The 25583-nt window shown below is 54.9% G+C and overlaps 3 non-coding genes across 3 annotated transcripts; all 3 read right to left on the reverse strand.

Annotated features, from left to right (window-relative positions):
* Positions 1 to 5384: 5384 nt before the first annotated feature.
* trnal-caa (transfer RNA leucine (anticodon CAA)) lies at positions 5385 to 5494 on the reverse strand. The gene is made up of 2 exons: positions 5457 to 5494; positions 5385 to 5430 (listed from the first exon to the last, which is right to left on the reverse strand). It is a non-coding gene; the product is annotated as a tRNA-Leu (tRNA).
* Positions 5495 to 8661: 3167 nt separating this feature from the next.
* On the reverse strand, positions 8662 to 8734 carry trnak-cuu (transfer RNA lysine (anticodon CUU)). The gene has a single exon. It is a non-coding gene; the product is annotated as a tRNA-Lys (tRNA).
* Positions 8735 to 10392: 1658 nt separating this feature from the next.
* On the reverse strand, positions 10393 to 10502 carry trnal-caa (transfer RNA leucine (anticodon CAA)). The gene is made up of 2 exons: positions 10465 to 10502; positions 10393 to 10438 (listed from the first exon to the last, which is right to left on the reverse strand). It is a non-coding gene; the product is annotated as a tRNA-Leu (tRNA).
* Positions 10503 to 25583: the final 15081 nt, after the last annotated feature.

A 25583-nucleotide genomic window follows, 5' to 3' on the forward strand; every position in this document is an offset into this window, starting at 1 on the left:
CAAACGCCTGGAAAAAGGTTCAACGTTTGTGGAGGTTCAGTTCTGGAAGTGGTAAAGGTCCAGTAGATTTGTCACCAACGCATCTTATTTTGAAAGTCCATTTGTGACATGTCCAGGAGCTCTAGCGTTTGAGATTGGACCGATACAAGCTCAAACGTAGAAGAAAAGTCATCATTTGACAAAGAAAACGTCAGCCACAGATGAACTTGAGCTAAAAGCGTGTCGAGTCTGAACTGAGACTAAACCAGGACTAAGCAGTAAATAATGGGCTCTTTGTGGCACCAAACTTTGGGAAATAAAAGTCAAATTATCTTAGGGACAATAGTCAAATACACGTTTCCTTTTGCAGTAACAGCATGGATGAAGGTCATAAGAGTTGATAAGTTTATAAAAGCTGCTGTTCTGCTGAACTACACAGACCTCTAGACTTTAAAGTCTTGTGTCCTGAGCAGAGAGAGTGGGAGTGTCTGGTTGTTACGGGCGGCGGAGCTTCAAGAAGCCCCAGATTCTGTGATAAATATACAAAAGCTAATGTTATCATATTTCAAACATCACTAATAAACGACTTGTGTATTTTGTTCAAGATGTTTAACCCTGGGGCACTTCTCACTGTTGTTTTCTTTTGGTACAAAGTATTTGCTTCTGTCACTCAATGAAGACAAGTCAAGTGCGCCCTCTAGTGTTACGTTTGCTTCATCCTCTTTTCCTTTCTTATGTTAGAAAAAGTCCGGCTCGTGTTCATTGGTCATTAATGACTTGCTTTTGTGGCTGTAGCAGGAAGATGAATGACACGTGTCAGAGAAAAGATTCATACAGCACAGAAGTTACTTTTGATTAAAAGAAAAAATACCTTTGACGATGATTATTCTTATTATTTTTCACGCCTTTGATCTGTTTTATTTTCTGTTTTATGTTATAATATGTCGTCTTAGACATTTTTATTGTGCAAGGATATTATCAATTATACACTTAGGATAGACTATGAAACGTGAAAAAAAGCATGTTAGGGCACCTTTAAGGCAAACTAAATACATCTTTAATGATAACAAAAAAGTATCAGCAGCTGGACAAAATACTTACAACAACAAATTTACTCTTATTTTTTGATAATTGACTGAAGATAGAAACATTTTAAATTCATTTTTAAAGCACACAATATTTGTTTTGTGACTATGATATTTACCCATAATGTTGAAATGTTTATTTCATTAAAGGTCTCATTTGGTATTATTTCAGTAGCTATGAGAATATCTTGTGTAAAATGTTTAAGATGACTAATGTTTGATATCTTGTCATAAATTCTTTACCACTGACAAGAATAAAACAGATGTTCTATAGTTTCTGCTGCTGACAAAAGTCACATGACTCAAATATCATATTTTGGTCAAACCAGTAATATAATTGAAAAGTGTCTTTTTGTTTGAAACAATGACCCTTTTATTCCACTAGGAGGCACAATGAGGGGTGAAATGACATGTAAATATCATTTTCCAGGGATAGATTTGCGGCGAAACAGAGCTCCTCCTCATTGGCACCAAATCCACTCTCAATAAAACTGGTCCCTTTTCACTCAGCATCGATACCTCGACCATCACCCCCTCCACCCTCACCCCCTCCACCCTGGTACGCAATCTCGGTGTCATCATGGACCCCACCCTCTCCTTCACTCCCCATGTCAGCCACATCGTCAAGACCTCATATTTCCACCTCCGCCGCATCCGCCAAAATCAGACACTGCCTCACCCTCCCCGCTGCTGAATCCCTCATCCATGCCTTCATCTCCTCCCGCCTCGACTACTGCAACTCCCTCCTCACTGGCACCTCTTCCCATTCCCTCCACAGACTCCAAATGGTCCAAAACTCCGCTGCCCGCCTTCTCACCCACACCCTCCTCACCCACACCCTCCTCCTCACCCACACCCTCCTCCTCACCCACACCCTCCTCCTCACCCACACCCGCCTCCTCACCCACACCCGCCTCCTCACCCACACCCTCCTCACCCACACCCTCCTCACCCACACCCGCCTCCTCACCCACACCCTCCTCACCCACACCCTCCTCCACACCCGCCTCCTCACCCACACCCGCCTCCTCACCCACACCCTCCTCACCCACACCCGCCTCCTCACCCACACCCTCCTCCTCACCCACACCCTCCTCCTCACCTACACCCTCCTCACCTACACCCTCCTCCTCACCCACACCCTCCTCCTCACCCACACCTTCCTCACCCACACCCTCCTCCTCACCCACACCCGGTCCCGTGAACACATCACTCCCGTTCTCCGCTCTCTCCACTCTCTCCCCATCAAGCAGCGCATAAACTTCAAAATACTCCTCCTCACCTTCAAAGCTCTTCACCACCTAGCCCCCCCCTACCTGTCTGACCTCCTCCTCCCCCACCGCCCCTCCCGAGCCCTCCGCTCCTCCTCCACTCTCACCCTGGCTGCACCAACATCCCGACTCAAAACTTTTGGTGACAGAGCGTTCTCCCGAACAGCACCCCGACTCTGGAACTCCCTCCCCCCCTGTCCCACTCTCCCTCACTCACAACATTTTAATCCCGCCTAGAAAAACACACCTCTTCACCCAAGCCTATGACCTCCCCCTCCCCTAGCCTCCTCTACCCCACTGTCTACACTTCTACCCCCCGTTACATCCCCATCACTTTCTTTCTACCTCTCCTGTCTTGTTCATTTTATCTATTCATTATTGTGTATTGTACGTGCTGTCCCCCCCGTCTGTAAATACCCCCCCCCTTTTTTTTGTGTATATGTCAAGCGTCTTTGGGTCCCTGAAAAGCGCTATATAAATAAAAGATGTATTATTATTATTATAAGTATGATTATGATATTTGTATTAAATAAGAAGTGAACAGTGCAGTGAGTGCAAAGTGCTTAAGCAGTGTTCATGAGTCCAACGGCAGAGGGAAAGAAACTGTTCCTATGACGGGAGGTTCTGGTCCGGATGGACTGTAGCCTCCTGCCTGAGGGGAGTTGCCTCCTGCCTGAGGGGAGTGGCCTCCTGCCTGAGGGGAGTGGCCTCCTGCCTGAGGGGAGTGGCCTCCTGCCTGAGGGGAGTGGCTCAAATAGTCCGTGTCCAGGATGAGAAGGGTCGTGATCCGACCTGTTCGTCCCAGAGCCCTGGAGACGTACAGGTCCTGCAGAGATGGAAGTCTGCAACCGATCACCTTCTCATCAGAGCACACAATGCTCTGTAGTCTCTGTTTGTCCCTGGCTGTGGCTCCAGCGTACCACACGGTGATGGAGGAGGTGATGGAGGAGGTGAGGATGGACTCAATGATGGCCGTGTAGAACTGCACCATTATCTGCACTGGCAGCTTGACTTTCCTCAGCTGCTGCAGGAAGTACATCCTCTGCTGGGCTTTCTTGATGAGGAGCTGATGGTGGCTCCCACCTGAGGTCCTGGTGATGGTGGTGCCGAGAAAGCTGAAGGAGTCCACAGTGGAGATGGGGGAGTCTGTGATGGTGAGGGGGGGCTGGGGGGCTGTGACTACCCAGTCCACGATCATCTCCACTGTCTTCTGGGCGTTGAACTCCAGGTTGTTACTGCTGCACCAGGACACCAGCCCGTCCACCTCCCTCCTGTAGACAAACTCATCCCCGTCCGAGATGAGCCCGATGAGGACGGTGTAGGTTAATTTGGTCGCTCGCGCCTCTCAAGAGGAAATCAGGGTGTGGGAAAAACCTGACTTACAAGACAGAGGTCGGGTGTCCAACAGTCAAGAAAAGGTCATCATGAAAACCCAGAATGTTTCAGTTCTAAGTCTGGTAAATTAATCTGTCACTTTAATTTCTCAGTGAGTGGTCACAATTACAGTATAAGACATATGATACGGGGACAACATGCCTACAGTTCACTCGGAATGTACTCAATGCTTTGACAGTACAGCATCTACGTAGTAGATTGGCCATCACATCACAATTCATCATTGGAAGTAACACTTCATTTGAAATCTTAAGCCAATACGACAAGTTCTCAGTCCATTGTAGAAAAAGCTTCAGTTGTAGTCATCTGGACTCAGTGACAAAAAATCGACGTTTCGACTCTCATCCAAGAGTCATTGTCAATAAAAGAATTTAGGTCGAGAACTTCGATATTTATACTATTCTGTGGTAAGTCCAGCCCATTGGGAGGAGCCTTCCTGAAGAGGAAAGAGTTGGACGGGAAACTCCAAATAGAAGTATATAGGAAACCTACACACACGGACCAGTATCTGCTCTTTGGTTCCAACCACCCACTACAGCACAAGCTGGGTGTGATCAGAACCTTACAACACAGAGCTCAAGGTGTGCCCACCAGCTCAGAGGGCAAGGAGAAAGAGGAAAAACATGTCCGAAATGCCCTCTCAGCCTGTGGTTACCCCGCTTGGGCTCTCAACAGAGTGAAGAGAACCAAGAAGCAGGTCAAAAGGGAAACTGAACAGAGAAGGAAGGGTGTTTCTATCCCTTATGTCTCTGGCCTGTTGGAAAAACTGCAGAGAATTTTTAGACAACACAAAGTCCCTGTTTATTTTAAACCAGGAAACACTTTAAGACAAAAACTGGTTCATCCTAAGGACAAGTTGCCGACTCAAAAACAGAGCAATGTAGTTTATTCTATCCAATGCAGTGAAGAAAGTTGTAAAGAACGTTACATAGGTGAGACTAAACAGCCTCTACACAAGAGGCTCTATCAGCACAGAAGAAATACAAGTTCAGGACCACTGAGCGCCGTGCATCTCCATCTTGAAGCCTCTAATCACTCGTTTGAAGACGGTGAGGTGAAGGTTTTAAGCAGGGAGAAAAGATGGTTTGAAAGAGGAGTCAAGGAAGCTATTTTTGTTAAAAAAGAAAAAACCTTCTTTAAACAGAAACGGAGGGCTAAGTTTCAGTCTTCCTGTAGTCTACAATGGGATCCTGAACCCCTGGAGAGGTAGAGGACCAGTACCAGGACATTTAGATGTTAATCAGGTACTCAGGGTGGGTGAGCCAGGGTCTCACAAAGACAAAGGGGAGACTAATAGCCCATTAAAGGGTTGAATAGGCTCGGTAAATACCAAGAGGGTAAGTTTCTGTTGAAACAAACAACTCTTTCCTCTTCAGGAAGGCTCCTCCCAATGGGCTGGACTTACCACAGAATAGTATAAATATCGGAGTTCTCGACCGAAATTCTTTTATTGACAATGACTCTTGGATGAGAGTCGAAACGTCTATTTTTTCTAACTGAGTCCAGATGACTACAACTGAAGCTTTTTCTACTATGGAACACGCCTGGACGAATGAGGGATTACACCGGCATATTTTCAGTCCATTGTCACACATATGTGCTTGTAATTTAGGGTGTAAAAATAGCTTCATTTCCAAAGGAAAGAATTTTTTTTTGTCAGGAGCGGGATTTGAACCCACACCTCCATTCAGAGACCAGAATCCCCTGTGGCGAGGAAGGAGTTTACCTTGAGTCCGGCGCCTTAGACCGCTCGGCCATCCTGACACTTTATTTGTGTGAACTGTGAGTATACAGGCTCGGATCCGTTATTACAGTAGCACAAATGGCCGTACCTATACTTTGGTAAAAAACACATCAAACTGCTGTCTCTTTTTAAAGGAGTTTGATGTGGTTGTTGTTACATCAAACTACTGCGTCCTTTAAAAGTCCACATCAAGCTAATGGTTCTTTTTAAAGTCTATTGCAATTGAGATGTCAGTCGAGAGCAGTAACAGCAGTAGTGCATCCAAGAAAGCTGTGTAGTGAATGGATATAGAACCTTTAGTGAAGCAGGAGCCAACAGGCTATTCACATCCTTGTGAAGGGTCTCAAACTACAGGTATTCAGTTTATGATTAAGGAAGATTTCTTAGCAGAAACGAGACAAGACGGGGCACCAGGGTAAAACCCAAAAAGCTAAGATACGGTCCTTAATCGCGCTCGTTAAAAGGTCTGAAGGGTGTTTCACGATTCAGGGACTTACACATAGTCTAATCAAACAAACAATAGTCAATAACTCTTTCGTGTAGTTTATTTATCAAAAGGGCAATCAAAAAGGGCACCGGAGCAGAAATGCGCACAGGTAAATCACAGGTGATGTTGTATCAGATTTAACAGCAGATTTCATGCAGATAATGTTAAACCAGGGTTTTGCCTTTGATAATCAAACGTGTCTATGCTAATCTATATCAAAAAGAGGGAAAGTGAGAAGCTAAGGGAGGAGGAACAGCTGAGTTCTACCCAAATCACGCCACAAAAGAACCGCACACTGAACTCGGCCTAGGATTTTGTAGAACTCGGTCCGGCTGGTCCTTGTCCGCGGACGAGATCCGTGGCGAGGCAGCGGCGTGGAGCGGTGTGGCGTGCGAAGGCAGTGGCGTGCCGCGATGTCCGTGACGCGGGGCGGCAGCGGTGGCGCGAGGCAGCGCGTGGCGATGTCCGGGAGTTCCTTAGCGGTAGAACGCTTTAGCGGCGTGTTAGCTCCTCACGCGGCCTTTACTCAGATGACAACGTAGTGCTGATCCACGTAAACGGCGTAGATGACTTCAAAAATAGGAGAAGCGAAGTAGAAAAGAAAGTCTCTGTCCGGTTTAGCGCTTAAGCTTAGTTCCAAGTGTTTCCAGGTGTTTTCAGAGTTCAGGGGGGCGAAGAGGCTGGCCTAGCCTTGTCGACCCACGTGGCGGACGCTTTGTTGAGACAAAGGAAAAGTAAACAGGCTCGTCCGTGGAGACGGCTTCAAAGAGATAGACAAAGGCTTGAACAAAAAAAAAGAAGAAGAAGAGAGCAAGAAGAGAAGAGAGGAGAAGAGAGCGTTCCAAGCTCGGAGCGTCTTTTTGTCACCTAGCGCCGCAGGGCACGCTGGGAGCGAAAGGGGCGGGCGCTACTGCGACGACTTCCTCTTTAACATTTTCCTGGCCGAGAAAATAAAACTGGAGTAACGTAAATAATAATGGCAAAAAACATTGAACCCTGTTTTAACATTTACACGTTAAACACTTTTGGCAGTTTGTGCACATTATTTCTTGAGGTAGATACATTTTACATCGTCTTTCACCTGTGATGGGCACTCGAGTTAAAGCATTGGGAATATAAAACCTTAAACAGTGGAAAAATACGTAACACAAGGTGAAACATGCGGTGTACGGAGTTGATTCGGACAAACATTCATGGCATAATCACATAAAACATAGTTTTCATCGGGGCGTCCTCCTGTAAGACTGTGGGGGAGAAGGTCTGTTATCGCCAAAGTCACAGCGGCTCCCTGCGGTGAGGGAGAGAGGGAGAAAGAAAACCCCCCAATGTTCAAAGAGAGATTTTCTGTTATCTCGCCGTGGAATGTCCATCTCCATTCCCCTACACTTGCAATGAGTTCAAATATAGGACAAACCCATTGTCAGGAGTGGGATTAGAACCCATTCCTCCACTTGTAGACCAAATTTGCTTACGCTTAGGTAGGAGTTTACCTTGACCCTGACACCTTGGACATTTCAGCGATGCTGACATTGAGCTCCCTTATCTCGGAGATAACGTTCCAGACATCAGTACAAAGTAAATGCTTTGGCAACCTTACACTAGATGAAGTCTTTCCATGTATGTAGAGTACATATAAAGAGATGACTTTAACAGGTGATGAGAATTAAGTGAAATAGTTGAAATCTCTCAGAATTTCTAGGCGCAGTCAGGGGTCGGAGGGTGTCCGGTTTGGGGACCACAGGATCTCATCTCTGCTGTTTGCAGACGATGTTGTCCTGATGGCTCCATCAAACCCGGACCTGCAACATGCACTGGGACGGTTTGCAGCCGAGTGTGAAGCGGCTGGGATGAGAATCAGCACCTCCAAATCCGAGGCCATGGTTCTCGACCGGAAAAAGGTGGCTTGCCCTCTCCAGGTGGGTGGGGTGTCCTTGCCCCAAGTGGAGGAGTTCAAGTATCTCGGGGTCTTGTTCACGAGTGAGGGAAGGATGGAGCGTGAGATCGACAGGCGGATCGGTGCAGCGGCTGCAGTGATGCAGTCGCTGCATCGGACCGTTGTGGTAAAGAGGGAGCTGAGCCGAAAGGCAAAGCTCTCTATTTACCGGTCGGTCTACGTTCCTACCCTCACCTATGGTCATGAGCTTTGGGTAGTGACCGAAAGAACAAGATCGCGGATACAAGCGGTCGAAATGAGTTTCCTCCGCCGGGTGGCTGGGCGCTCCCTTAGAGATAAGGTGAGGAGCTCGGCCACACGGGGGGAGCTCGGAGTAGAGCCGCTGCTCCTCCACGTCGAGAGGAGCCAGCTGAGGTGGCTCGGGCATCTGTTCCGGATGCCTCCTGGGCGCCTCCCTCGGGAGGTGTTTCAGGCATGTCCCACCGGGAAGAGGCCCCGGGGAAGACCCAGGACACGCTGGAGAGACTATGTCTCTCGGCTGGCCTGGGAACGCCTCGGGATCCCCCCGGAGGAGTTAGAGGAAGTGTCTGGGGAGAAGGAAGTCTGGGAGTCCCTGCTCAGACTGCTGCCCCCGCGACCCGGCCCCGGATAAAGCGGCAGAAGATGGATGGATGGATGGATGGAGTTGAAATCTCATTGTTACAGAGGGTTTAATTATTCTTCTTTCGGTTCCAACGGAAGAAAATTTATGACCAAGATTTCACGGGTTGTAATGGCAAGCAGTCCATAAAGCTTAAAATCAACTCCGCCCAACGTGGGGCTCAAACCCACGACCCTGAGATTAAGAGTCTCATGCTCTACCAACGGAGCTAGCCGGGCTGGGTGTCCAACAGTCAAGAAAAGGTCATCATGAAAACCCAGAATTTTTCAGTTTTAAGTCTGGTAAATTAATCTGTCACTTTAATTTCTCAGTGAGTGGTCACAATTACAGTATAAGACATATGATATGGGGACAACATGCCAACAGTTCACTCTGAATGTACTCAATGCTTTGACAGTACAGCATCTACGTAGTAGTTGATTGGCCATCACATCACAATTCATCATTGGAAGTAACACTTCATTTGAAATCTTAAGCCAATACGACAAGTTCTCAGTCCATTGTAGAAAAAGCTTCAGTTGTAGTCATCTGGACTCAGTTAGAAAAAAAAGACGTTTCGACTCTCATCCAAGAGTCATTGTCAATAAAAGAATTTAGGTCGAGAACTCCGATATTTATACTATTCTGTGGTAAGTCCAGCCCATTGGGAGGAGCCTTCCTGAAGAGGAAAGAGTTGGACGGGAAACTCCAAATAGAAGTATATAGGAAACCTACACACACGGACCAGTATCTGCTCTTTGGTTCCAACCACCCACTACAGCACAAGCTGGGTGTGATCAGAACCTTACAACACAGAGCTCAAGGTGTGCCCACCAGCTCAGAGGGCAAGGAGAAAGAGGAAAAACATGTCCGAAATGCCCTCTCAGCCTGTGGTTACCCCGCTTGGGCTCTCAACAGAGTGAAGAGAACCAAGAAGCAGGTCAAAAGGGAAACTGAACAGAGAAGGAAGGGTGTTTCTATCCCTTATGTCTCTGGCCTGTTGGAAAAACTGCAGAGAATTTTTAGACAACACAAAGTCCCTGTTTATTTTAAACCAGGAAACACTTTAAGACAAAAACTGGTTCATCCTAAGGACAAGTTGCCGACTCAAAAACAGAGCAATGTAGTTTATTCTATCCAATGCAGTGAAGAAAGTTGTAAAGAACGTTACATAGGTGAGACTAAACAGCCTCTACACAAGAGGCTCTATCAGCACAGAAGAAATACAAGTTCAGGACCACTGAGCGCCGTGCATCTCCATCTTGAAGCCTCTAATCACTCGTTTGAAGACGGTGAGGTGAAGGTTTTAAGCAGGGAGAAAAGATGGTTTGAAAGAGGAGTCAAGGAAGCTATTTTTGTTAAAAAATAAAAAACCTTCTTTAAACAGAAACGGAGGGCTAAGTTTCAGTCTTCCTGTAGTCTACAATGGGATCCTGAACCCCTGGAGAGGTAGAGGACCAGTACCAGGACATTTAGATGTCAATCAGGTACTCAGGGTGGGTGAGCCAGGGTCTCACAAAGACAAAGGGGAGACTAATAGCCCATTAAAGGGTTGAATAGGCTCGGTAAATACCAAGAGGGTAAGTTTCTGTTGAAACAAACAACTCTTTCCTCTTCAGGAAGGCTCCTCCCAATGGGCTGGACTTACCACAGAATAGTATAAATATCGGAGTTCTCGACCTAAATTCTTTTATTGACAATGACTCTTGGATGAGAGTCGAAACGTCTATTTTTTCTAACTGAGTCCAGATGACTACAACTGAAGCTTTTTCTACTATGGAACACGCCTGGACGAATGAGGGATTACACCGGCATATTTTCAGTCCATTGTCACACATATGTGCTTGTAATTTAGGGTGTAAAAATAGCTTCATTTCCAAAGGAAAGAAATTTTTTTTGTCAGGAGTGGGATTTGAACCCACACCTCCATTCAGAGACCAGAATCCCCTGTGGCGACTTAGGAGTTTACCTTGAGTCCGGCGCCTTAGACCGCTCGGCCATCCTGACACTTTATTTGTGTGAACTGTGAGTATACAGGCTCGGATCCGTTATTACAGTAGCACAAATGGCCGTACCTATACTTTGGTAAAAAACACATCAAACTGCTGTCTCTTTTTAAAGGAGTTTGATGTGGTTGTTGTTACATCAAACTACTGCGTCCTTTAAAAGTCCACATCAAGCTAATGGTTCTTTTTAAAGTCTATTGCAATTGAGATGTCAGTCGAGAGCAGTAACAGCAGTAGTGCATCCAAGAAAGCTGTGTAGTGAATGGATATAGAACCTTTAGTGAAGCAGGAGCCAACAGGCTATTCACATCCTTGTGAAGGGTCTCAAACTACAGGTATTCAGTTTATGATTAAGGAAGATTTCTTAGCAGAAACGAGACAAGACGGGGCACCAGGGTAAAACCCAAAAAGCTAAGATACGGTCCTTAATCGCGCTCGTTAAAAGGTCTGAAGGGTGTTTCACGATTCAGGGACTTACACATAGTCTAATCAAACAAACAATAGTCAATAACTCTTTCGTGTAGTTTATTTATCAAAAGGGCAATCAAAAAGGGCACCGGAGCAGAAATGCGCACAGGTAAATCACAGGTGATGTTGTATCAGATTTAACAGCAGATTTCATGCAGATAATGTTAAACCAGGGTTTTGCCTTTGATAATCAAACGTGTCTATGCTAATCTATATCAAAAAGAGGGAAAGTGAGAAGCTAAGGGAGGAGGAACAGCTGAGTTCTACCCAAATCACGCCACAAAAGAACCGCACACTGAACTCGGCCTAGGATTTTGTAGAACTCGGTCCGGCTGGTCCTTGTCCGCGGACGAGATCCGTGGCGAGGCAGCGGCGTGGAGCGGTGTGGCGTGCGAAGGCAGTGGCGTGCCGCGATGTCCGTGACGCGGGGCGGCAGCGGTGGCGCGAGGCAGCGCGTGGCGATGTCCGGGAGTTCCTTAGCGGTAGAACGCTTTAGCGGCGTGTTAGCTCCTCACGCGGCCTTTACTCAGATGACAACGTAGCGCTGATCCACGTAAACGGCGTAGATGACTTCAAAAATAGGAGAAGCGAAGTAGAAAAGAAAGTCTCTGTCCGGTTTAGCGCTTAAGCTTAGTTCCAAGTGTTTCCAGGTGTTTTCAGAGTTCAGGGGGGCGATGAGGCTGGCCTAGCCTTGTCGACCCACGTGGCGGACGCTTTGTTGAGACAAAGGAAAAGTAAACAGGCTCGTCCGTGGAGACGGCTTCAAAGAGATAGACAAAGGCTTGAACAAAAAAAAAGAAGAAGAGAGCAAGAAGAGAAGAGAGGAGAAGAGAGCGTTCCAAGCTCGGAGCGTCTTTTTGTCACCTAGCGCCGCAGGGCACGCTGGTAGCGAAAGGGGTGGGCGCTACTGCGACGACTTCCTGTTTAACATTTTCCTGGCCGAGAAAATAAAACTGGAGTAACGTAAATAATAATGGCAAAAAACATTGAACCCTGTTTTAACATTTACACGTTAAACACTTTGGCAGTTTGTGCACATTATTTCTTGAGGTAGATACATTTTACATTTTCTTTCACCTGTGATGGGCACTCGAGTTAACCCTTTAGGCGCCAGAGATTATGGATGAAATAAATGTATAAATAAAAAACTTCCTGAGATACAGAGAACTGAAGCCGGGGCACAGCTCTGGGTCGGCAGTGCCCCTGGAGGCCCGTAGAAGCTCCACACTCCAGTTGATTCTTGGATAAAAGGGCACCCAGCCGGTCTCGAACTCGCGTGAGGCGGAGCAGGGATCATCCACCCCGCACACGGCCAGACTTTGCCCGGCCAGGGAGCACCTTCTGCGGGTCGGAGGCTCCGGGTCGGAGCCCCTGGAGCCTGGAGCCCTCACCGGGCCCCGAACTCGGCTGCCGGAGGCAGTGCAGTGCCTCATGGATAAAAGGGCACCCAGCCGGTCTCGAACTCGCGTGAGGCGGAGCAGGGATCATCCACCCCGCACACGGCCAGACTTTGCCCGGCCAGGGAGCACCTTCTGCGGGTCGGAGGCTCCGGGTCGGATCCCCTGGAGCCTGGAGCCCTCACCGGGCCCCGAACTCGGCTGCCGGAGGCAGTGCAGTGCCTCATGGATAAAAGGGCACCTAGCCTGTCTCGAACTCGCGTGAGGCGGAGCAGGGATCATCCACCCCGCACACGGCCAGACTTTGCCCGGCCAGGGAGCACCTTCTGCGGGTCGGAGGCTCCGGGTCGGAGCCCCTGGAGCCTGGAGCCCTCACCGGGCCCCGAACTCGGCTGCCGGAGGCAGTGCAGTGCCTCATGGATAAAAGGGCATCCAGCCGGTCTCGAACTCGCGTGAGGCGGAGCAGGGATCATCCACCCCGCACACGGCCAGACTTTGCCCGGCCAGGGAGCACCTTCTGCGGGTCGGAGGCTCCGGGTCGGAGCCCCTGGAGCCCTCACCGGGCCCCGAACTCGGCTGCCGGAGGCAGTGCAGTGCCTCATGGATAAAAGGGCACCGAGCCCGTCTCGAACTCGCGTGAGGCGGAGCAGGGATCATCCACCCCGCACACGGCCAGACTTTGCCCGGCCAGGGAGCACCTTCTGCGGGTCGGAGGCTCCGGGTCGGAGCCCCTGGAGCCTGGAGCCCTCACCGGGCCCCGAACTCGGCTGCCGGAGGCAGTGCAGTGCCTCATGGATAAAAGGGCACCCAGCCGGTCTCGAACTCACGTGAGGCGGAGCAGGGATCATCCACCCCGCACTCGGCCAGACTTTGCCCGGCCAGGGAGCACCTTCTGCGGGTCGGAGGCTCCGGGTCGGAGCCCCTGGAGCCTGGAGCCCTCACCGGGCCCCGAACTCGGCTGCTGGAGGCAGTTCAGTGCCTCATGGATAAAAGGGCACCCAGCCGGTCTTGAACTCGCGTGAGGCGGAGCAGGGATCATCCACCCCGCACACGGCCAGACTTTGCCCGGGGAAGGGCCACTCTGGCTCGGCATGGCCTCCGCCGAGCACCCCCTGGAACCCCTGGAGCCCCTCCAGAGCCACCCCCCACTCCTCCAGACTCACCCCGGGGAAGGGCCACTCTGGCTGGGCATGGCCTCCGCTGAGCACCCACTGGAACCCCTGGAGCCCCTCCAGAGCCACCCCCCACTCCTCCAGACTCACCCCGGGGAAGGGCCACTCTGGCCGGGCATGGCCTCCGCTGAGCACCCCCTGGAACCCCTGGAACCCCCGGAGCCCCTCCAGAGCCACCCCCCACTCTCCCCAGACTCACCCGGGGAAGGGACACTCTGGCTGGGCATGGCCTCCGCCGAGCACCCCCTGGAACCCCTGGAGCCCCTCCAGAGCCACCCCCCACTCCTCCAGACTCACCCCGGGGAAGGGCCACTCTGGCTGGGCATGGCCTCCGCTGAGCACCCCCTGGAACGCCTGGAGCCCCTCCAGAGCCACCTCCCACTCCTCCAGACTCACCCCGGGGAAGGGCCACTCTGGCTGGGCATGGCCCCCACTGAGCACCCCCTGGAACCCCTGGAGCCCCCGGAGCACCTCCAGAGCCACCCCCCACTCTCCCCAGATTCTGCCCGGGGAAGGGCCACTCTGGCTGGGCATGGCCTCCGCCGAGCACCCCCTGGAGCCCCCGGAGCACCTCCAGAGCCACCCCCCACTCTCCCCAGACTCTGCCCGGGGAAGGGCCACTCTGGCCGGGCATGGCCTCCGCTGAGCACCCCCTGGAACCCCTGGAACCCCCGGAGCCCCTCCAGAGCCACCCCCCACTCTCCCCAGACTCACCCCGGGGAAGGGACACTCTGGCTGGGCATGGCCTCCACTGAGCACCCCCTGGAGCCCCCGGAGCACCTCCAGAGCCACCCCCCACTCTCCCCAGACTCACCCCGGGGAAGGGCTACTCTGGCTGGGCATGGCCTCCGCTGAGCACCCCCTGGAACCCCTGGAGCCCCCGGAGCACCTCCAGAGCCACCCCCCACTCCTCCAGACTCTGCCCGGGGAAGGGACACTCTGGCTGGGCATGGCCTCCACTGAGCACCCCCTGGAGCCCCCGGAGCACCTCCAGAGCCACCCCCCACTCTCCCCAGACTCTCCCGGGGAAGGGCCACTCTGGCTGGGCATGGCCTCCGCCGAGCACCCCCTGGAACCCCTGGAGCCCCTCCAGAGCCACCCCCCACTCCTCCAGACTCACCCCGGGGAAGGGCCACTCTGGCTGGGCTTGGCCCCCACTGAGCACCCCCTGGAACCCCTGGAGCCCCCGGAGCACCTCCAGAGCCACCCCCCACTCTCCCCAGATTCTGCCCGGGGAAGGGACACTCTGGCTGGGCATGGCCTCCACTGAGCACCCCCTGGAACCCCTGGAGCCCCTCCAGAGCCACCCCCCACTCCTCCAGACTCTGCCCGGGGAAGGGACACTCTGGCTGAGCATGGCCTCCACTGAGCACCCCCTGGAGCCCCCGGAGCACCTCCAGAGCCACCCCCCACTCCTCCAGACTCTGCCCGGGGAAGGGCCACTCTGGCTGGGCATGGCCTCCGCCGAGCACCCCCTGGAACCCCTGGAGCCCCTCCAGAGCCACCCCCCACTCCTCCAGACTCACCCCGGGGAAGGGCCACTCTGGCTGGGCATGGCCTCCGCTGAGCACCCCCTGGAACCCCTGGAGCCCCTCCAGAGCCACCCCCATCTCCTCCAGACTCACCCCGGGGAAGGGCCACCCTGGCTGGGCATGGCCTCCACTGAGCACCCCCTGGAACCCCTGGAGCCCCCGGAGCACCTCCAGAGCCACCCCCCACTCTCCCCAGATTCTGCCCGGGGAAGGGCCACTCTGGCTGGGCATGGCCTCCGCCGAGCACCCCCTGGAACCCCTGGAGCCCCTCCAGAGCCACCCCCCACTCCTCCAGACTCACCCCGGGGAAGGGCCACTCTGGCTGGGCATGGCCTCCGCTGAGCACCCCCTGGAACGCCTGGAGCCCCTCCAGAGCCACCTCCCACTCCTCCAGACTCACCCCGGGGAAGGGCCACTCTGGCTGGGCATGGCCCCCACTGAGCACCCCCTGGAACCCCTGGAGCCCCCGGAGCACCTCCAGAGCCACCCCCCACTCTCCCCAGATTCTGCCCGGGGAAGGGCCACTCTGGCTGGGCATGGCCTCCGCCGAGCACCCCCTGGAGCCCCCGGAGCACCTCCAGAGCCACCCCCCACTCTCCCCAGACTCTGCCCGGGGAAGGGCCACTCTGGCCGGGCATGGCCTCCGCTGAGCACCCCCTGGAACACCTGGAACCCCCGGAGCCCCTCCAGAGCCACCCCCCACTCTCCCCAGACTCACCCCGGGGAAGGGACACTCTGGCTGGGCATGGCCTCCACTGAGCACCCCCTGGAGCCCCCGGAGCACCTCCAGAGCCACCCCCCACTCTCCCCAGACTCACCCCGGGGAAGGGCTACTCTGGCTGGGCATGGCCTCCGCTGAGCACCCCCTGGAACCCCTGGAGCCCCCGGAGCACCTCCAGAGCCACCCCCCACTCCTCCAGACTCTGCCCGGGGAAGGGACACTCTGGCTGGGCATGGCCTCCACTGAGCACCCCCTGGAGCCCCCGGAGCACCTCCAGAGCCACCCCCCACTCTCCCCAGACTCTGCCCGGGGAAGGGCCACTCTGGCTGGGCATGGCCTCCGCCGAGCACCCCCTGGAACCCCTGGAGCCCCTCCAGAGCCACCCCCCACTCCTCCAGACTCACCCCGGGGAAGGGCCACTCTGGCTGGGCATGGCCTCCGCTGAGCACCCCCTGGAACCCCTGGAGCCCCCGGAGCACCTCCAGAGCCACCCCCCACTCTCCCCAGATTCTGCCCGGGGAAGGGACACTCTGGCTGGGCATGGCCTCCACTGAGCACCCCCTGGAACCCCTGGAGCCCCTCCAGAGCCACCCCCCACTCCTCCAGACTCTGCCCGGGGAAGGGACACTCTGGCTGAGCATGGCCTCCACTGAGCACCCCCTGGAGCCCCCGGAGCACCTCCAGAGCCACCCCCCACTCTCCCCAGACTCTGCCCGGGGAAGGGCCACTCTGGCTGGGCATGGCCTCCGCCGAGCACCCCCTGGAACCCCTGGAGCCCCTCCAGAGCCACCCCCCACTCCTCCAGACTCACCCCGGGGAAGGGCCACTCTGGCTGGGCATGGCCTCCGCTGAGCACCCCCTGGAACCCCTGGAGCCCCTCCAGAGCCACCCCCCACTCCTCCAGACTCACCCCGGGGAAGGGCCACTCTGGCTGGGCATGGCCTCCGCCGAGCACCCCCTGGAACCCCTGGAGCCCCTCCAGAGCCACCCCCCACTCCTCCAGACTCACCCCGGGGAAGGGCCACTCTGGCTGGGCATGGCCTCCACTGAGCACCCCCTGGAACCCCTGGAGCCCCCGGAGCACCTCCAGAGCCACCCCCCACTCTCCCCAGATTCTGCCCGGGGAAGGGCCACTCTGGCTGGGCATGGCCTCCGCCGAGCACCCCCTGGAACCCCTGGAGCCCCTCCAGAGCCACCCCCCACTCCTCCAGACTCACCCCGGGGAAGGGCCACTCTGGCTGGGCATGGCCTCCGCTGAGCACCCCCTGGAACCCCTGGAGCCCCTCCAGAGCCACCCCCCACTCCTCCAGACTCACCCCGGGGAAGGGCCACTCTGGCTGGGCATGGCCCCCACTGAGCACCCCCTGGAACCCCTGGAGCCCCCGGAGCACCTCCAGAGCCACCCCCCACTCTCCCCAGATTCTGCCCGGGGAAGGGCCACTCTGGCTGGGCATGGCCTCCGCCGAGCACCCCCTGGAGCCCCCGGAGCACCTCCAGAGCCACCCCCCACTCTCCCCAGACTCTGCCCGGGGAAGGGCCACTCTGGCCGGGCATGGCCTCCGCTGAGCACCCCCTGGAACCCCTGGAACCCCCGGAGCCCCTCCAGAGCCACCCCCCACTCTCCCCAGACTCACCCCGGGGAAGGGCCACTCTGGCTGGGCATGGCCTCCGCTGAGCACCCCCTGGAACCCCTGGAGCCCCCGGAGCACCTCCAGAGCCACCCCCCACTCCTCCAGACTCTGCCCGGGGAAGGGACACTCTGGCTGGGCATGGCCTCCACTGAGCACCCCCTGGAGCCCCCGGAGCACCTCCAGAGCCACCCCCCACTCTCCCCAGACTCTGCCCGGGGAAGGGCCACTCTGGCTGGGCATGGCCTCCGCCGAGCACCCCCTGGAACCCCTGGAGCCCCTCCAGAGCCACCCCCCACTCCTCCAGACTCACCCCGGGGAAGGGCCACTCTGGCTGGGCATGGCCCCCACTGAGCACCCCCTGGAACCCCTGGAGCCCCCGGAGCACCTCCAGAGCCACCCCCCACTCTCCCCAGATTCTGCCCGGGGAAGGGACACTCTGGCTGGGCACTGCCTCCACTGAGCACCCCCTGGAACCCCTGGAGCCCCTCCAGAGCCACCCCCCACTCCTCCAGACTCTGCCCGGGGAAGGGACACTCTGGCTGGGCATGGCCTCCACTGAGCACCCCCTGGAGCCCCCGGAGCACCTCCAGAGCCACCCCCCACTCTCCCAGACTCTGCCCGGGGAAGGGCCACTCTGGCTGGGCATGGCCTCCGCCGAGCACCCCCTGGAACCCCTGGAGCCCCTCCAGAGCCACCCCCCACTCCTCCAGACTCACCCCGGGGAAGGGCCACTCTGGCTGGGCATGGCCTCCGCTGAGCACCCCCTGGAACCCCTGGAGCCCCTCCAGAGCCACCCCCCACTCCTCCAGACTCACCCCGGGGAAGGGCCACTCTGGCTGGGCATGGCCTCCGCCGAGCACCCCCTGGAACCCCTGGAGCCCCTCCAGAGCCACCCCCCACTCCTCCAGACTCACCCCGGGGAAGGGCCACTCTGGCTGGGCATGGCCTCCGCTGAGCACCCCCTGTAACCCCTGGAGCCCCCGGAGCACCTCCAGAGCCACCCCCCACTCTCCCCAGATTCTGCCCGGGGAAGGGCCACTCAGGCTGGGCATGGCCTCCGCCGAGCACCCCCTGGAACCCCTGGAGCCCCTCCAGAGCCACCCCCCACTCCTCCAGACTCACCCCGGGGAAGGGCCACTCTGGCTGGGCATGGCCTCCGCTGAGCACCCCCTGGAACCCCTGGAGCCCCTCCAGAGCCACCCCCCACTCCTCCAGACTCACCCCGGGGAAGGGCCACTCTGGCTGGGCATGGCCTCCGCTGAGCACCCCCTGGAACCCCTGGAGCCCCCGGAGCACCTCCAGAGCCACCCCCCACTCTCCCCAGATTCTGCCCGGGGAAGGGCCACTCTGGCTGGGCATGGCCTCCGCCGAGCACCCCCTGGAACCCCTGGAGCCCCTCCAGAGCCACCCCCCACTCCTCCAGACTCACCCCGGGGAAGGGCCACTCTGGCTGGGCATGGCCTCCGCTGAGCACCCCCTGGAACCCCTGGAGCCCCTCCAGAGCCACCCCCCACTCCTCCAGACTCACCCCGGGGAAGGGCCACTCTGGCTGGGCATGGCCCCCACTGAGCACCCCCTGGAACCCCTGGAGCCCCCGGAGCACCTCCAGAGCCACCCCCCACTCTCCCCAGATTCTGCCCGGGGAAGGGCCACTCTGGCTGGGCATGGCCTCCGCCGAGCACCACCTGGAGCCCCCGGAGCACCTCCAGAGCCACCCCCCACTCTCCCCAGACTCTGCCCGGGGAAGGGCCACTCTGGCCGGGCATGGCCTCCGCTGAGCACCCCCTGGAACCCCTGGAACCCCCGGAGCCCCTCCAGAGCCACCCCCCACTCTCCCCAGACTCACCCCGGGGAAGGGACACTCTGGCTGGGCATGGCCTCCACTGAGCACCCCCTGGAGCCCCCGGAGCACCTCCAGAGCCACCCCCCACTCTCCCCAGACTCACCCCGGGGAAGGGCCACTCTGGCTGGGCATGGCCTCCGCTGAGCACCCCCTGGAACCCCTGGAGCCCCCGGAGCACCTCCAGAGCCACCCCCCACTCCTCCAGACTCTGCCCGGGGAACGGACACTCTGGCTGGGCATGGCCTCCACTGAGCACCCCCTGGAGCCCCCGGAGCACCTCCAGAGCCACCCCCCACTCTCCCCAGACTCTGCCCGGGGAAGGGCCACTCTGGCTGGGCATGGCCTCCGCCGAGCACCCCCTGGAACCCCTGGAGCCCCTCCAGAGCCACCCCCCACTCCTCCAGACTCATCCCGGGAAAGGGCCACTCTGGCTGGGCATGGCCCCCACTGAGCACCCCCTGGAACCCCTGGAGCCCCGGAGCACCTCCAGAGCCACCCCCCACTCTCCCCAGACTCAGTCTGGGGACGGGCCACTCTGGCTGGGCATGGCCTCCACTGAACACCCCCTGGAACCCCTGGAGCCCCCGGAGCACCTCCAGAGCCACCCCCCACTCTCCCCAGACTCTGCCCGGGGAAGGGCCACTCTGGCTGGGCATGGCCTCCGCCGAGCACCCCCTGGAACCCCTGGAGCCCCTCCAGAGCCACCCCGCATTCCCCCAAACTCAGTCTGGGGACGGGCCACTCTGGCTGGGCATGGCCTCCACTGAACACCCCCTGGAACCCCTGGAGCCCCCGGAGCACCTCCAGAGCCACCCCCCACTCTCCCCAGATTCTGCCCGGGGAAGGGCCACTCTGGCTGGGCATGGCCTCCGCCGAGCACCCCCTGGAACCCCTGGAGCCCCTCCAGAGCCACCCCGCATTCCCCCAAACTCAGTCTGGGGACGGGCCACTCTTCCCCGGGTTGCAGGCTCTGGGACTCCGGGGATGACCACCGTGGACCAGGCCCTCCCTTCGAACCCGGGGACCCACACTTAAGCACCCCCACACGGGCTACACACCCTTGGTTCAGCCCCCTGGAGGTCCGTGCCCTTGGTACTATACAATGGAAGTCCGCGCCCTTGGTACTCTGACTGGAGTACCAAGGGAACGGCCCAGCACTCACCACAGAGGCTCGCGCCGGCCCCGGCCCACCTTTCGTCCCCGGGTACCCACACTTAAGCACCCCCACACGAGCTACACACCCTTGGTGCAGCCCCCTGGAAGTCCGTGCCCTTGGTACTCTGAGCCACTTTAAAAGATAAAAAGCACCAGGACCCCAAGGCCCTGGCTCCCCTGTCCCCTACACCACACTTGGAGGCAGGGCCCTTGCCCTCCACTGGCTGCCCCCGCGCCCAATGTACTCCATAACCGAAGAAGAGAGGGGGACCCGGAGGCCGCCCTACTAGGGTAACAGGTTTAATTTAGAGCCGGGGCTCTGGACCACAAATGCCAACAACCCCGCAGTGCGCAGGAGCCTTCGAAGCTGGATGAAACCAGAACGGAGCCCTACGATGGCGGGTCTTGAGTGCCAATAGACCAAGCTCCTTGTCTGGTATACATAGAACCATGATTTGTACCATTTTCATGGTTGATTCATGGATGATCCCTGCTCCGCCTCACGCGAGTTCGAGACCGGCTGGGTGCCCTTTTATCCATGAGGCACTGCACTGCCTCCGGCAGCCGAGTTCGGGGCCCGGTGAGGGCTCCAGGCTCCAGGGGCTCCGACCCGGAGCCTCCGACCCGCAGAAGGTGCTCCCTGGCCGGGCAAAGTCTGGCCGTGTGCGGGGTGGATGGCCCTGGGTCTGGGCGGCGCTAAGATCACGGAGCGGGTCACCTCCGCGTACAGCCCGTGGTCAGCGTGACACCATGCTCTGCCCCGAGCAATCAGAGCAAACAGGAAGCTTCTGGAAGTGCCCGGGAGTCTGGTAAAATCAAGCCGAAAATAGACCCTCTCATGCCGGGTCTGAGCGGCGCTTAGAGCCCGGAGGAGCGCGGAGCGCAGGGCTCCATTCAGAGGCTCCGTGATCCGCCTTACAACCAGCTCTCACCTCCACGTACAGCCCGTGGTCAGCGTGACACTGTGCTCTGCCCCGAGCAATCAGAGCAAACAGCAAGCTTCTGGAAGTGCCCAGGAGTCTGGTAAAATCAAGCCGAAAATAGACCCTCTCATGCCGGGTCTGAGCGGCGCTTAGAGCGCGGAGGAGCGCGGAGCGCGGGGCTCCATTGAGAGGCTCCGTGATCCGCCTTACAACCAGCTCTCACCTCCGCGTACAGCCCGTGGTCAGCGTGACACCGTGCTCTGCCCCGAGCAATCAGAGCAAACAGGAAGCTTCTGGAAGTGCCCGGGAGTCTGGTAAAATCAAGCCGAAAATAGACCCTCTCATGCCGGGTCTGAGCGGCGCTTAGAGCCCGGAGGAGCGCGGAGCGCGGGGCTCCATTCAGAGGCTCCGTGATCCGACGCTAACCTCCGCACCTCCGAACCATGACTTGACATTACGGCTGTGAAGGAGCCTTGGAAGCTGGATAAAACCAGAACGGGGCCCATCGATCGCGGTTCTCGTGTGCCCGTCAAACGAGCTCCTTGCCCGGTAGCCGCACAACCAGGAAATGTACCTGTTTCGATTGCGAAAAACGTCATTCTCAAAAACCGCCCGCCCGTCCCTCCCAGCATTACCATTTTGCACATTCCGCGTGAGAGCAGCGTAAGAATTTCTCGGGAGCAGCGTGATTTAGCCCGGGATTCTTGAGCTGAACGCTTATTCCCACGAGCCCAAAAAACGACTAAGTCCAACGGTATATAGTGTACTATTGCCGAAAAACGACAGAGTCGCTCTGGTATAGTGTACTATTGCCGAAAAATGACAGAGTCTTTTCAGGTATAGTGTACTATTTCGGTTTTTACTCTAAGTCCCTCAGGGGCATATGGTGCTATACTATGATGGTCAGATCACCTCCAGGCCCCAGGGGAGTGCTTTTCTGGGGGCAAACAGTGCACTGATGATGGGGGATTATTTCATTTTGCTCATTTTGGTGTTTTTTCACATTTTAACCCATTTTCAACCCTTTTGCTCACAACTTCATACTACGGCCCGGAAAAACGACAGAGTCGCTCGGGTATAGTGTACTATTGCCGAAAAACGACAGAGTCCCTCGGGTATAGTGTACTATTGCCGAAAAACGACAGAGTCCCTCGGGTATAGTGTACTATTGCCGAAAAACGACAGAGTCCCTCGGGTATAGTGTACTATTGCCGAAAAACGACAGAGTCCCTCGGGTATAGTGTACTATTGGCTGGAAGCTCGTTTTTTTTTCTAAGTCCAGCAGGGGTATATGGTACTATATTCTGGTGGTCAGATCACCTCCAGGCCCCAGGGGAGTGCTTTTCTGGGGGCAAACAGTGCACTGATGATGGGGGATTATTTCATTTTGCTCATTTTGGTGTTTTTTCACATTTTAACCCATTTTCACCCCTTTTGCTCACATCTTCAAACTCGGGCCCTGATTACAAGTTCTGACCAAATGATGACAAACACGGTATTTATTATGTATTTTTTTCATTTTTTTTATTTTTCCAACTTATACATCCATCATTGGTGCCAGGCAGGTTGTGGAGAAAGCAGTGAAGAAAGGAGAGAGCCATCACAGAAAAGATGTCCATCCAGGGTCAAGGTACCCTGCACTTTTACATATCCAAATGACAGCATTTAAAGTTTTTTAGCGTATGGTATCTCTCGTTGCATGGAACCGCACAGAGGCCAACGCCACACTGACGGCACCTGTACTTTGTTTGCCGCCTGCCTTTGGTACGAGAGCGGTCAGAGCACACGGCGCAGTCTGGACGTCCCTCTGCTTGACAAAGCCAATGACGCTCTGTGAGTCTCTGTGGCATTTCACCCTCCGGTCTTGAGCGCCTCTCTTGTTTTTTGGAGTGATCAGCCAGTAATGCATCAATAATGTTCTGAATGTAAACCTTTAAAGGTTTGTGTGGGCCTGGAGTGGATTTGGTGTATATGATGTGTGAGTTGACAATACTTATGCTTATAATGGCATTGAATATGCGATGATACCATTTCCGGGACCTGTGTGAAAAGAGGTATGTCTTCATCCTCTGGTCAGCAGTGTCCACTCCACCCATGTAGGCGTTGTACTGGTCGACACATACAGGTCTTTTGATGTCACGGAAGCCAGTGTCATCTGTCTTGGATCGGATCCTCCTCTGAACACAATCATTTCCATGGACTGTGGACAACATGGTGAGACGTTTAGTATCGTGCCAAGCACAAGCCAGGAGTTTTCCCTTTCTGCAAAAAACTGGGTCATCTCCTTTTTTCAGCTGTAAGACACTTTTACCAAGGCATTTTGGCATCCCCAACCTGGTAATCCTTACCGTCCCACACAGTCCAGTTTCCAAATCTGCTAATTCATTTGCAATTACAGGCGAGGTATATTAACTGTCCATGTAAATCTCGTGTCCTTTACCCGTAAAGGGAGAAACCAACTCACGGACAACTGCGTGTGTTGCACTGATGTTGCTTGCATTATTTTTGTACTGTCCAGTGTGCATTGACCAGCGCAAAACATACCCTGAACAGCTTTCACTCAGGGCATACACTCTATAGCCATATTTGTCAGGTTTATTCGGAGAGTAACATTTTAGTGAAGATCTCCCCTTGAAAGCTATTGTCATTTCATCTAAAGAAAGCTCCTTGATTGGACTGTAAACTGCTGCAAATTTGGGAATAATCAAATCTATTATTGGGCGGACTTTGAACAGTTTATCGTGCCCGGGCTCGCCTGTTCTCACATAATCATTATTGTTGACAAAATGAAAGAACGAAAGAATGATTTCAAATCTGTTTCTTGACATTACATTTCCAAATCCAGGCGTTTGTGTAAGCCAAAATGTTCCCCAGTAATCCTCGATTTCAGGTTTCTCAACAAGGCCCATGGAGAGATGCAAAGCGAAGAAAGCTTTCATTTCGGTGACTGATACATCATACCACTCAAGAAATCTTGAATGTGGCTTCAGAATCATAGGTGCCATACACTGATGTGCATATATATTTGTCTCATCAGTAATGAAAGTCCAAAACTGATCGGTCAGAAAGAGTGACAGAATATCAAATGGATTAGCATCCGTCAGATCCATCTCTCCTGTGTAGCCAACTGGGCCTTCAAAAGGTTTGATCCATGCCTCAAATACCTCGACCTCTCTCAGCATGTCCCAGCTCTCATCCACCGGGCAAGTTTTACTGCAGCCACTGGTTCCACTGGTTCCTCGCCTCCGTCTGTCCTTTGCACCTGTCCGTTGTTTCGAAGTCCCTTCATCTCCACTTGGAAATCCATCGTCACTCTCGGGGAGATAATACCCTTCAGAGTCAGAATCTGCTGTAAATTGCATGCCACGTGTACTTCCTCCAGCCATTTTTTTCCTTACCGGATCTGCCCTGGATCATACCTGGCTAATAAAGGGAAGTTGCACCGAACCGACCAATGACTGAAGTGATTCATTTTCTACTATTATTTCATTAATTTCCTTGTACGGTAAAGTTGCATTTCTGCGACTTTGGCGCTTAAAGGGTTAAAGCATTGGGAATATAAAACCTTAAACAGTGGAAAAATACGTAACACAAGGTGAAACATGCGGTGTACGGAGTTGATTCGGACAAACATTCATGGCATAATCACATAAAACATAGTTTTCATCGGGGCGTCCTCCTGTAAGACTGTGGGGGAGAAGGTCTGTTATCGCCAAAGTCACAGCGGCTCCCTGCGGTGAGGGAGAGAGGGAAAAAGAAAACCCCCCAATGTTCAAAGAGAGATTTTCTGTTATCTGGCCGTGGAATGTCCATCTCCATTCCCCTACACTTGCAATGAGTTCAAATATAGGACAACCCCATTGTCAGGAGTGGTATTAGAACCCATTCCTCCACTTGTAGACCAAATTTGCTTACGCTTAGGTAGGAGTTTACCTTGACCCTGACACCTTGGACATTTCAGCGATGCTGACATTGAGCTCCCTTGTCTCGAAGATAACGTTCCAAAAATCAGTACAAAGTAAATGCTTTGGCAACCTTACACTAGATGAAGTCTTTCCATTTATGTAGAGTACATATAAAGAGATGACTTTAACAGGTGATGAGAATTGAGTGAAATAGTTGAAATCTCATTGTTACAGAGGGTTTAATTATTCTTCTTTCGGTTCCAACAGAAGAAAATTTATGACCAAGATTTCATGTGTTGTAATGGAAAGCAGTCCATAAAGCTTAAAATCAACTC

Source organism: Eucyclogobius newberryi, unplaced genomic scaffold, assembly GCF_026437365.1.
Source record: "Eucyclogobius newberryi isolate DKJ021-1_F unplaced genomic scaffold, fEucNew1.0.hap1 SCAF_46, whole genome shotgun sequence".
Classification (NCBI taxonomy): Eukaryota; Metazoa; Chordata; class Actinopteri; order Gobiiformes; family Gobiidae; genus Eucyclogobius; species Eucyclogobius newberryi.